General features: G+C 45.5%; 1 protein-coding gene across 12 annotated transcripts in view; it reads left to right on the forward strand.

Annotated features, from left to right (window-relative positions):
• ncor1 (nuclear receptor corepressor 1) overlaps positions 1-12,333 on the forward strand; it is a 345,530-nt gene that overhangs the window by 154,321 nt on the left and 178,876 nt on the right. The window lies entirely within an intron of this gene.

Below are 12,333 nucleotides of genomic sequence, written 5' to 3' on the forward strand. Positions count from 1 at the left end.
GTTAATACTATTTATCGTCTTGTGTACCTCAATTAGATCTCCTCTCATTCTTTTAAATTCTAGAGAATATAGACTTAAACTGTTCAATCTCACATTAGAATGATAGAATCCCTACCGTGCAGAAGGAGGTTATTCAGCCCATCGTGTCTGCACTAACCACAATCCCACCCAGGCCCTGTCCCCACAATCCCATGCATTTACCCTAGCTAGTTCCCCTGATAATAAGGGGCAATTTAGCATGGCCAATCCACATGACCCGCACAACTTTGGACATTTTTTTCAGAAGACAAGCCCCGCATCTGTGGAATCAACCAAGTAAACCTGCTCTGTATCGCCTCTAATGCTGCTACATTCTTTTTCAAATTAGGGGCTAAAACTGGACACAATATTCCAGGTGTCATCACACTGATGTCTTGTATATTTGCAACAATGCTTTCTTACTTTTATACTCTATTTCTTTAGCTATAAATGCCAAAATTCCATTTACTTGTGAGCTGCTGTACCCGAACACCAGTTTTCTGCAAATCGTGCTTGAGGATACCTAGATCCTCCTGCACCAAAGCACTGTGAAATCTTTCTCCATTTAGATAATAAGTTGCCTTTCCGTTTTTCTAAACAAAATGGGTAACCCCACTCATATCCACATTAAACTCTATCTGCCACATTTTGGTCCGCTCTCCTAACCTATCTATATCTGATTGTAAATTTCTTATTTCTTCATTGCAGCTTACTATCCCACTTACTTTAGTGTCATCTGCAAATCTGGTTGTAGTACCTTCCATCCCTGTATCCAAGTCACTAATATAGATTGGAAATAGCTGGGATGTGAGGACCGAACCCTGTGGCACCCACACGTTGCCAATCATCCTGACTCTCTGCCTTCTGTCATTCTATCTAAGCTAATTAATTACCCTAACCCCATATGATCTGACCTTGTGTACTAACCTTCTTTGCTGCACCTTATCAGATGCCTTCCTAAAATGCAGATATACTGTATCTGCAGGATCCCCATTATCTACTTGGCTCACTACATCTTTGAAGAACTCTAGCAAATTGGTCAAACATGATTTACCCTTTATAAAACCATGCTGACTCTGATGGATTGTGTTTTGACTTTCCAAATGACCTGTTATTACTAATTAAATAACGGATTCTAACAATGTCCCAACAACAGGTGATCTTCGGTTACCCACAGTAGAGTCGAGGTGACTGAGTCAACGTTGTATGATTTCAAGAAGAAATTAGATATAGCTCTAGAGGCTAAAAGGATCAAGGGATATTGGGGGAAGGGGAGATCAGGATATTGAATTCAGTGATCAGCCATGATCAAAATGAGTGGCAGAGCAGGCTTGATGGGCTGAATGGCCTATTCCCAGATATCAGAGTGTGGTGACTAGCGAATTTTCACAGTAACTTCATTGCAGTGTTAATGTAAGCCTATTTGCCACTAATAAATAAACTAAAAATTGTAACTTCCCGGCCTCATCCTCCAAGGGACCAACATTCACTTTAGCTACTCTCTTCCCTTTTACATACTTGTATAGAAGCTTTTGCTATCCTTTTTTTATATTTTGTGCCAGTTTTCTTTCATAATTTACTTTTGCTCTATTTTTTAGTCATGCTTTATTGATCTTTAAAGGTTTCCCAATTTTCCAGCCTACTCCTGACCTTTACTAGGATGCTCCCGGGCTTGATGGATTGAGTTATAAGGAGAGGCTGAATAGACTGGGAACTTCTTTCTCTGGAGCGTAGGAGGCTGTAGGGTGACCTCATAGTGGTCTATAAAATAATGAGGGGCATAGACAAGGTAGATAGTCAATATCTTTTCCCAAAGGTAGGGGAGTCTAAAACTAGAGGGCATAGGTTTAAGGTGAGAGGGGAGAGATACGAAAGGGTCCAGGGGGCAATTTTTTCTCAGAGGGTGGTGAGTGTCCGGAACAAGCTGCCAGAGGTAGTAGTAGAGGCGGGTACAATTTTATCCTTTTAAATGCATTTAGACAGTTACATGGGTAAGATGGGTATAGACGTTGGGCCGAAGGGCCTGTTTCCATGTTGTAAGCCTCTACGACTCTAATATGATACGCCTTAGTTTTTGTCTTTGTTGTCTTTAACTTCCTTGCTTAGCCATGGATTTTTTTTTAACCCCTCAAACAATCTTTCTTCTTCTCTGGAATATATTTTAGTTGGGAGGAATTGGATATCATCTTAAACAACTGCCACTGCTCATCAACTGTCCTACCTTTTATCCTCCCCATCCAGTCCACTAAGACCAAGTCGGTCCTCGTGCTCACATAATTATCTTTGTTTAACTCCGAAATTTGAGTGTAGGACTCCAGATTCTCGCTCGCAAATTGACTTTTGAATTACATTATAAAGTGATTACTCTTCCCTAGAGGATCCTTAACTCTGAAGAGGTGATGGCATAGTGGTATTATTGCTAGAGTATTAGTCCAGAAACTCAGCGAATGTTCTAGGTCCCTGGGTTGAATTCCACCACAGCAGATGGTGGAATTTGAATTCAATATAATATCTGGAATTAAGAATCTACTGATGACCATGAAACCACTGTTGATTGTTGGAAAAACCCATCTGGTTCACCAATGTCCTTTAGGGATGGAAATCTGCCATCATTACCCGGTCTGGCCTACATGTGACTCCAGAGTCACAGCAATATGGTTGACTCTCAGCTGCCCTTGGGCAACTCGGGATGGGCAATAAATGCTGGCCAGCCAGCAACGTCCATGTCTCAGTAATGAATAAAAAAATGAGGTCATTCATTAATCCATGCTCATTACACATTAGCGACAGCTCAGTCACAATTGGAGTATTATGTGCAATTTGGGAGCCCCAGTATATGAACGATATTAAATTCATGCAAAATACTTCACTTGGATAAGAGAATTTATTGGTATGTGATACTGGGACTATTTCCACAAGAATCATGAAGGTTTGGATAGTTACTTACTTGATAAGATAGTAATGAAAGCATGTCTTTTTTTTCTTGTTGAGGAGTTAGTTACTAGGATAAAGTCGCTGAGTGAAGAGAAGGTTTATGAGCAACTTTACAGTTATTGGAACAGGAAACGGTAATACATAGAACATTCCATCTTTTAAAGAAAGGTTTGATAAATATTGGAAGCAAAAGGGCTAAAGACTCTGAGGAACAAAAAGTAAAATTAGATTGGCGAACGTCTGGCACTGAAATGAGCGGCAGAAGTGCTGCAAACCTTTGGTACAGCCAAGGAGTGTATGCGGTGTCAGGGAGGGGTAGTACTACTGGTGGGAGAGCAGGCCCTGTCCTTTCAGGGCAGTTTGTCCACCCTTTGTCCCTACCCGGCACTCATAAGAACATGAGAACATAAGAAATAGGAGCAGGAGTAGGCCATCTAACCCTTCGAGCCTGCCCCGCCATTCAGTAAGATCATGGCTGATCTGAAGTGGATCAGTTCCACTTTCCCGCTCTTTCCCCATAACCCTTAATTCCCTTGTCTGTCAAAAACCTATCTACCCATGACTTAAATATATTTTGCGAGGTAGCATCCACCACTTCAACGGGCAGAGAATTCCAGAGATTCACCACCCTTTGAGTGAAGAAGTTCCTCCTCAACTCTGTTCTAAACTGCCCCCCCCCCCCCCCCCCCCACTTATCTTGAGGCTGTGCCCTCTAGTCCTGCTGTCCTTTCTGAGCGGGAAGACTCTCTCTATCTCTACCCAATCCATCCCTTTCATTATCTTATACGTCTCTATAAGATCCCCCCTCATCCTTCTAAACTCCAACGAGTACAGACCCAGTCTATTTAGTCTCTCTTCATAGTCTAACCCCCTCATCTCCGATGTCAGCCTAGTGAACCTCCTCTGCACTCCCTCCAAGGCCAAAATATCCTTGTGCAAGTGTGGCGACCAAAACTACACACAGTACTCCAGAAAGGGCTCATCAGGGCCCTGTACAGTTGCTTTTATATTCTACCCCCTCGCTATAAAGGCCAGCATCCCATTAGCCTTCTTGATCACCTGCTGCACCCGTAGAATGGGTTTTTGCGACTCATGCACAAGGACCCCCAGGTCCCTCTGCACCGTAGCATGCTGCAGCTTTTCACCCTTCGAATAGTAATCCCTCCTACTATTATTCCTGCCAAAGTGGGTAACCTCACACTTGCTAACATTGTACTCCATCTGCCAGGTCCTCGCCCACTCACTCAGCATATCCAGATCCCTCTGCAGACTTTCTACACCCTCCACGCAATTTGCTTTTCCACTCATCTTTGTGTCATCAGCAAATTTCAACACCCTACACTCAGCCCCCTCCTCCAGATCATCTGTATAAATGGTAAATAGCTGAGGACCCAGCACCGATCCCTGCAGCACTCCACTAGGTACCAACCGCCAATCAGAATAGCACCCATTGATACCAACTCTGTGCCTCCTATTAGACAACCAATCCTCTATCCACGCTAACACCTTACCCCCAACTCTATGCCCCCTAACCTTCTGAAGCAACCTTTTGTGTGGCACCTTATCAAATGCATTTTGAAAATCGAGAAACACCACATCCACCAGTTCCCCTCTGTCTACCGCACTAGTCACATCCTCATAGAAATCTAATAAATTTGTCAAACACGACTTCCCCTTAATGAATCCGTGCTGCATCTGCTCTATCAAACCATTCTTTTCTAGGTGCATCGCTATTTCTTCTTTGATGACGGATTCAAGCATTTTTACTCAGCTGTCACCTGTGGCTCCCCGTAGCTGTTTGTATGCGACAGTGGCCACACCCGGGGCAATGGCTTCGACAAGTCGGCTAAACCAGGTGAAGGTACCGATGGGTCTCAACCCTCAGTGAGATAGGGAGATGTCTATCCCAGTGTGTGAAGACAGACTCCGGCAGATTGAGCGGATGAGACCAGTGGAAGGTCCAATGGTCAAGAAGGTGGTCTCTGCAAGCGTCGTGGGACGCGAAGAGCAGGACAAGACACAGAAGATATCCTGGTCATTCACTGCACCTTTTCAGCCGTCTTGACTCTTGTCTTGCCACTGGATCGAGATGGGAATTGGGAACAGAGAGTGAGGCTGACGCTGTGCAACTCTCCCTCACTTTAATCCAATTCAAGCACTAGTCTTGACACCACCACCATCATCATCATCATCATCATCCTCATCCTGTTCAACCTTTGAAGTCCTGTGGCGATGGGTGAGCGACGAAGCAGCAGGTGTGGATACACTGGGAGCTGTAGTCACGGACCTGCACACAGGCGGCTCAGGTCTAATGGTCGTTTTCCACTGCCCGAAGCAGCAGTGAAACTCGGCGTCTACCTGGGCGACTGAGCAGCCCTCTTTAGGAACGCACTGCTCACCTCTGTAGAATGAGGAAGGGGCAAGAAAAGGTGCTGTAAACATTACCTGCTTCACTACACCCTGGCCAGTTTACCGCGGCTGGTGGGGATCCCAAATTGCGGTCAAACAAACAAAAATAAAACACAAGGTGACATCGCTCACCATTGGCACTTGGAACGTGCGCATGCTTTTAGACAACCCTACAGCAGACAGGCCAGAGAGAAGAACAGCCTTAGTTGCCAGAGAGCTTGCAAGATACAACACTGACATTGCAGCCCTGAGGAAACTCATCTTGCCAACGTAGGTCAGTTGACTGAAACTGGAGGTGGATACATTTTTTTCTGGAGCGGTCGCGGCAGCGATGAGCGTCGTGATGCTGGAGTTGGATTCACTGTCAGGAGTCACCTTGTTCAGAAACTTGATGGTCTACCCAAGGGCGTGAACGACCGGCTTATGACATTACAGCTTCTGCTACAGAACGGAAGTCAAGCCACCATGATCAGCGCCTATGCCCCCACAATGCACGACCCGGATGAGATGAAAGACAAGTTCTATGAAGAACTAGATGCCCTACTGTCAGCAGTGAGCAGTACCGACAAGCTGATCTTGCTTGGCAATTTCAATGCAATAGTAGGGTGTGACTGTGCAATCTAGCAAGGAGTCATTGGGAGGCATGGAGTGGGCAAGTGTAACAGTAATGGCCTACTCTTAATGAAGACCTGTGCAGCACACAACCTCCTCATCACCAACACAACCTTCCGTCTGCCTACCCGTAACAAGACCTCCTGGATGTACCCCCGCTTTAAGCATTGGCATCTTATCGACTATGTCATTGTCAGGAGAAAAGACAGGTAGGATGTCAGAGTGACCAGGGCCATGTGTGGCGCTGACTGCTGGACAGATCACAGGCTCATTGTCTCCAAAATGAGGCTCCGCATCAGACCCAAGAGGCGACCACAAGGAAGTAAGGTTATGAAAAGAATCAATGCGGCCAAGCTAAAAAAAACCCCAGCATAGCTTCAGCACTGGCTGAAGACTTAGAAATCAAGCTTGCTGACCTACACCTTGCAGGCAGCACTGAGGATGACTGGGAACACTTCAGGGATGCTATCCATACATCTGCGGTGAGGATGCTCGGGCCCTCTACCCCCAAGCAGCATGATTGGTTCGATGAGAATGATGAGGAGATACAGGCTCTACTTGTTGAAAAGCACCGTCTTCATCGGACCTGTCAGAACGACCCATCTTCAGCTGCCAAGAAAAATGCTTTTACCAATGCTCGCAGGACAGTCCAGAATAAACTGTGTAAAATACAGGATGCCTGGCTGAGCGCCAAGGCAGATAAAATACAGGGATATGCTGACAGAAACGACTTGAAATGGTTTTATGAAGCCCTCAACACTCTCTACGGACCTCAATCTCTCGGGAGTTCCACCCTCCTGAATACAGATGGTACAACTCTCATTACAGAGAGGGCTCAGATCTTGCAGAGATGGGCTGAACACTTTGAAGCCGTCCTCAACCGACCGTCATCTATTAACGATGAGGCAATAGACAGGATTCCCCAGGCTGATATCGACAGCGCCATGGATGACCCACTGGTAGTAACCAAAGTCATGAAACCTGTCAGCCAGCTATCCAGTGGCAAAGCCCCAGGAGCAGATACCATATCCGCAGAGATCTATAAAGCTGCTAGTCCTGTACTTATCAAGCTCACCGAGTTGTTCCAGTCCTTTTGGAAGCAAGGATCCATTCCTCGGGAACTTAAAGATGCTTCCATCGTACACCTCTACAAGAGGAAGGGCAATCGGCAAGTAGGCAAAAACCACCGATGAATCTCGCTGCTCTCCATCACAGGAAAAACCCTCGCAAGAGTCCTGCTAAATCGTCTGGTCACCCATCTGGAGCTGGGCCTGCTTCCAGAGTCACAGTCTGGTTTCCGCAGAGATTGTGGGACTACTGACATGACTTCTACTGGGCACTTCAGGAGAAGTGTCAGGAGCAGAATCGCAAGCTCTACACAACCTTTGTTGACCTCGCGAAAGCCTTCGACGCTGTCAGCCGACAAGACCTGTGGACGATCATGACAAAGTTTGGCTGCCCCCCCCAAATTCGTTCAAATGGTACACCAGTTCCATGTTGGCCAGAGTACTGGATGACGGAGAATCCTCTGAGGCATTCCCAGTCACCAAAGGTGTCAAACGGCTGTGTGCTCGTCCCCACACTGTTCAGCATGATGTTAACTGCCATGCTGAATGATGCCTTCCAGTACAGTGTTGCTGGAATCAGCCTCAAGTACAGAGTGGATGGGAAGCTTTTCAACCTGAGGAGACTTCAAGCTGTTACCAAAGTGAAGGAGACTGTTCTGAGAGGCTTCCTCTTTGCTGGTAACTACACCCTGTATACTGGCTCAGAATGTGGAGATGCTGGCGTTGGACTGGGGTAAACAGTGAGGGATTGGAATGCCCTGCCTGCTGCGGTTGTAAATGCGCCTAGTTTGGGGGCGTTTAAGAGATCCGTGAATAGGTTTATGGACGAAAAGGGATTGGTTTAGGTTAGAGGGTCATTGTTTTTTTTTTAAACTGGTCGGCGCAACATCGTGGGCCGAAGGGCCTGTTCTGCGCTGTAATGTTCTATGTTCTATGTTCTAACACAGTAAGAAGTCTCACAACACCAGGTTTAAGTCCAACCACAATTTATTGTGAGTTTACTATCAAATAAATTGGTTGGACTTAAACCTGGTGTTGTCAGACTTTTTACTGTGCGTACTGGCTCAAAGCCAGAGATGCAAGTCAGTATGGACAAATTTTCCACAGCTTGTGACAACTTTGGACTCACCATCAACATTAAAAAGACTGAAGCCATGCACCAGCCTGCTCCTCATGTACCGTACACAGAACCCATAATCACAATCAAAGGGCAGAAACTACAGGCAGTGGACCAGTTCACTTATCTTGGCAGCACCCTCTCCCAAGCAGTAACTATTGATACAGAGGTTAACTGCAGAATAGCAAAGGCAAGTTCTGCTTTCGGTAAACTGCGCTCCACTGTATGGGAACGTCGAGGAATCAGCCCAGCAACAAAACTGAAGGTCTACAGCGCTGCGGTACTCACTACCCTCCTGTCTGCCCATGAAACATGGACTGTGTATCGAAAGCATGCAAGACAGCTCAATCATTTCCACGTGACTTGTCTTCGCAAAATATTACGCATCCGATGGCAAGACAAAGTACCAGACACTGAAGTTCTCTCTGGAGCAAGTCTACCATCAGTCCACACACTGCTGATGAGAGCGCAGACCCAGTGGGCAGGTCATGTCATCCGTGTGTCAGACGAGTGCATACCCAAGCAGCTCCTTTTTGGGGAACTCTCTGCTGGAAGACGCTTGCGTGGAGGACAGAAGAAACGTTTCAAAGACACACTCAAAGCCTCCCTGAAGTTGCTTGACACATTGACACGATCACCTGGGAAACGCTGGCGCAAAACTGCCCTACCTGGCACTGCCTCATCCACAAAGGCTGTCAAGCTCACGAAGCAAGGTGCGTTGCTGAAGCACAACTTAAGCGCGAGCCATGCAAGTCCAGAGCCACCAGTGCAACATCTGCAGTGTCTACACAAGTCTGTTCAGTATGTGCCAGGACATTGCGTGCCCCAATTGGCCTGATCAGTCATCTTCGGACACATCGCATCCAGCCTCAAAATGACTAATGGTGTCAAGGTCCTCATTGATGACGATGGACAAACAACAACAACATAGCCAATTTATTTTATTTGCTTTTGTGCTTCTGTTTTGAGGCCTTTTCTTTATGCACATGTCTTTTTATAATCTGGTTTCTGTACTACCTTATTATGGTATTATGACTTACCAGTCCCAAGGTTTGTGCATTAGGGGTTGTAGGGCATAGAACATAGAAAAATTACAGCACAAATGGGCCCTTCGGCCCACAAGTTGCGCCAAACAAAACTCTACCTACTAGACTTATCTATAATCCTCTATCTTACTAAGTCCCATGTACTGATCCAGAAGTCTCTTAAAAGACATCTAGGCTAGTATTTGAAACCAGCTTTGTAAAATACAGTAAAATCGTGATAAGCCGAACCCTGGGGACCTATGTACAAATTTGTGTTAAGTAGAGCTTTGTATTGGCCATTAGATTGTGAGGAAGGGTGTCATAGTTTGCAGGGAGACAGACAGGTTGCAGAGCTGGGCCAAGAGGTGGCGGATGGAGTTTAATGCGGAGAAGTGTGAGGTAATTCACTTTGGTAGGAATAACAGATGTGTAGAGTATAGGGCTAACGGTAGGACTCCGAATAGTGTGGATGAACAGAGAGATCTAGGTGTATGTGTACATAGATCCCTGAAAGTTGGGAATCAAGTAGATAAGGCTGTTAAGAAGGCATACGGTTTCTTGGCGTTTATTGGTAGGGGGATTGAATTTAGGAGCCGCAGCGTCATGTTGCAACTGTACACAACTCTGGTGCGGCCGCAGTTGGAGTATTGTGTGCAGTTCTGGTCCCCACATTATAGGAAGGATGTGGAGGCTTTGGAGAGGGTGCAGAGGAGGTTTACCAGGATGTTGCCTGGTATGGAGGGGAGGTCCTATGAGGAGAGACTGAGGGATTTGAGGTTGTTTTCGCTAGAAAGAAGGCGGCTAAGAGGGGATCTTATTGAAACATATAAGATGATTAGAGGTTTAGATAGGGTGGACAGTGATAGCCTTTTTCCTCGGATGGAGAAAGCTAGCACGAGGGGGCATGGCTTTAAATTAAGGGGGGGTAGTTATAGGACAGATATCAGGGGTAGGTTCTTTACCCAGAGGGTGGTGAGGGATTGGAATGCCCTGCCTGCTGCAGTTGTAAATGCGCCTAGTTTGGGGGCATTTAAGAGATCCGTGGATAGGTTTATGGATGGAAAGGGATTGGTTTAGGTTAGAGGGTCATTGTTTTTTAACTGGTCGGCGCAACATCGTGGGCCGAAGGGCCTGTTCTGCGCTGTAATGTTCTATGTTCTATGGAAGCCCCATTCATGAATGCACCTCTGTGTAACCTGATGTGCCTGAAAAAGTGGTCTGTGTCAAAAACAGGAATTTCAAATGCCAAATGAAAATCCTGTAAAGTAGTATATGTGACACAACATCAGATTAAAATCCCACAGGTTTATTTGGCAGCATGAGCTTTCGGAGCACTGCCCCTTTGTCAAGATGAGTCCTGATGGATTTGTTGGGCGTCTACTTGCCTAACCCTGTCTGATGCCGGTACCTCCACATCACAGTATATGTGAGAAAACGTCTCAGTTTGTTCATGCCTTGCAAAAGGCCAAAACTTTGTTGGGAGTTCGCTCTAGAGAAATTCCATAATCTTCTTCTGCTTAGCATGCTGTCTTCTGATGTGCACAATATATTTTTAACTCACTTGTGGGCAATAAAGTCAATGGCTGGCCAACATTTATTGTCCATCCTTAGTTGCACAAGGGCAGTTGAGAGTTAACCACACTTCTGAGGATCTGGAGTCACATGTAAGACCATAAGACATAGGAGCAGAATTAGGCCACTCGATCCATCGGGTCCACCCTTTCCCCCATCCCCATCTTTGAAATGTGGGAGGAAACCGGAACGCCAACAGACACGGAGAATGTGCAAAGTCCACACAGTGACCCAAGGCTAGAATCAAGCCTGGCTGTTTGGCACTGTGAGGCAGCTGTTCTCATTACTGTGCCACTTAGCAGTCTGGTTTCATGCACATTAAAAAGTTCTCTCCGATCAGCAATGCTCTCAACTTTCTCTCGGGCTTAGCCACGCTTGCATGTTTTACTTGTTCTTTCACAGGGTGGTCTTGGTGCCAAATGCTGGCTTATGAGCAGTGCTCCATGATCTCTCACGAGTGTGGTGAAACGCCACTGTGAGCATATGACAAATTCAGCCATTTTGGTTAATACAGATTTGAAAGTGTAAAATCCCACATTATCATGGGCATTCTTCTTTGGGATTTGCTATTCTCCCAGTGTGAATGGTTAATGACTTCAACACAACTAGAATTTTGTGTCACCTAAGTTTTACTCAAGGTGATTTCACTGTAGTTCAAGTTTGTCCCCCACATTGGACTGCCTCTCAGTATGTGTACATGTGAATGAAGAATTTGAGAATCAATTAGAAAATGTCCACTTTTAGTGGACAGGTTAATTTGAGTAATGAATTGTGTATGGCTGCCATTGATACTATGGTCATTGGAAAGGAGATGTGTAGAACTGTTGTGCTAGCTTCTTGACATGCTGCATCATTTCACCTTGCAGCTGGGACAAAGCTGCAATTTAAATTGACAGTGTCCATGGGGCGGTAGGCTACGGTAAAAAGTCTGAAAACACCAGGTTTTAGTCCAACCTATTTATTTGATAATATACTCACTAGCTTTCGGGGTTACCCCCTTCGTCAGGTGAATGGAGAGTGAATGGAGAACTCTCCATTCACCTGACGAAGGGGGTAACCCCGAAAGCTAGTGAGTATATTATCAAATAAATAGGTTGGACTAAAACCTGGTGTTGTCAGACTTTTTACTGTGTTTACGCCAGTCCAACGCCGGCATACCCACATCATGGCTACTAGCGGTAGGCTACAACAGCAGAGGCACTGTATAATTTTTAAAGAATGGAATTTTATTGACGTATTGTTCTTGTTCCCAGGATGATGTCCCAAGGGACCACGCTGCTTGGGTTGTGATTGATAGGAAAATGTGTAGCATTGATTTGTTTACAAAAGGAATAATGTTTTGGACAATACAATTGAAATTCTGCATGTGGAAGCTGTGTAGAGTTTGACCTCACTTCCTCTGAAACATCCTGTAGCTCATGGTAACTCTCATTGTATGTTCCCTTTCTCTTGCTTTAATTAAAGTTTAGTTGAAGCTAACTGGCTCCATCTAAAGCCTGTTAAGTCTCTTGTAGAAATTCCATTGTCTCTGTTATGACTGTGGGCAATTCATTGTTCTTAGCCATGCTGCTTATTTTAA

This window comes from Carcharhinus amblyrhynchos, chromosome 23 (genome assembly GCF_965287045.1).
Source record: "Carcharhinus amblyrhynchos chromosome 23, sCarAmb.v2.hapA, whole genome shotgun sequence".
In the NCBI taxonomy this organism is placed as follows: domain Eukaryota; kingdom Metazoa; phylum Chordata; class Chondrichthyes; order Carcharhiniformes; family Carcharhinidae; genus Carcharhinus; species Carcharhinus amblyrhynchos.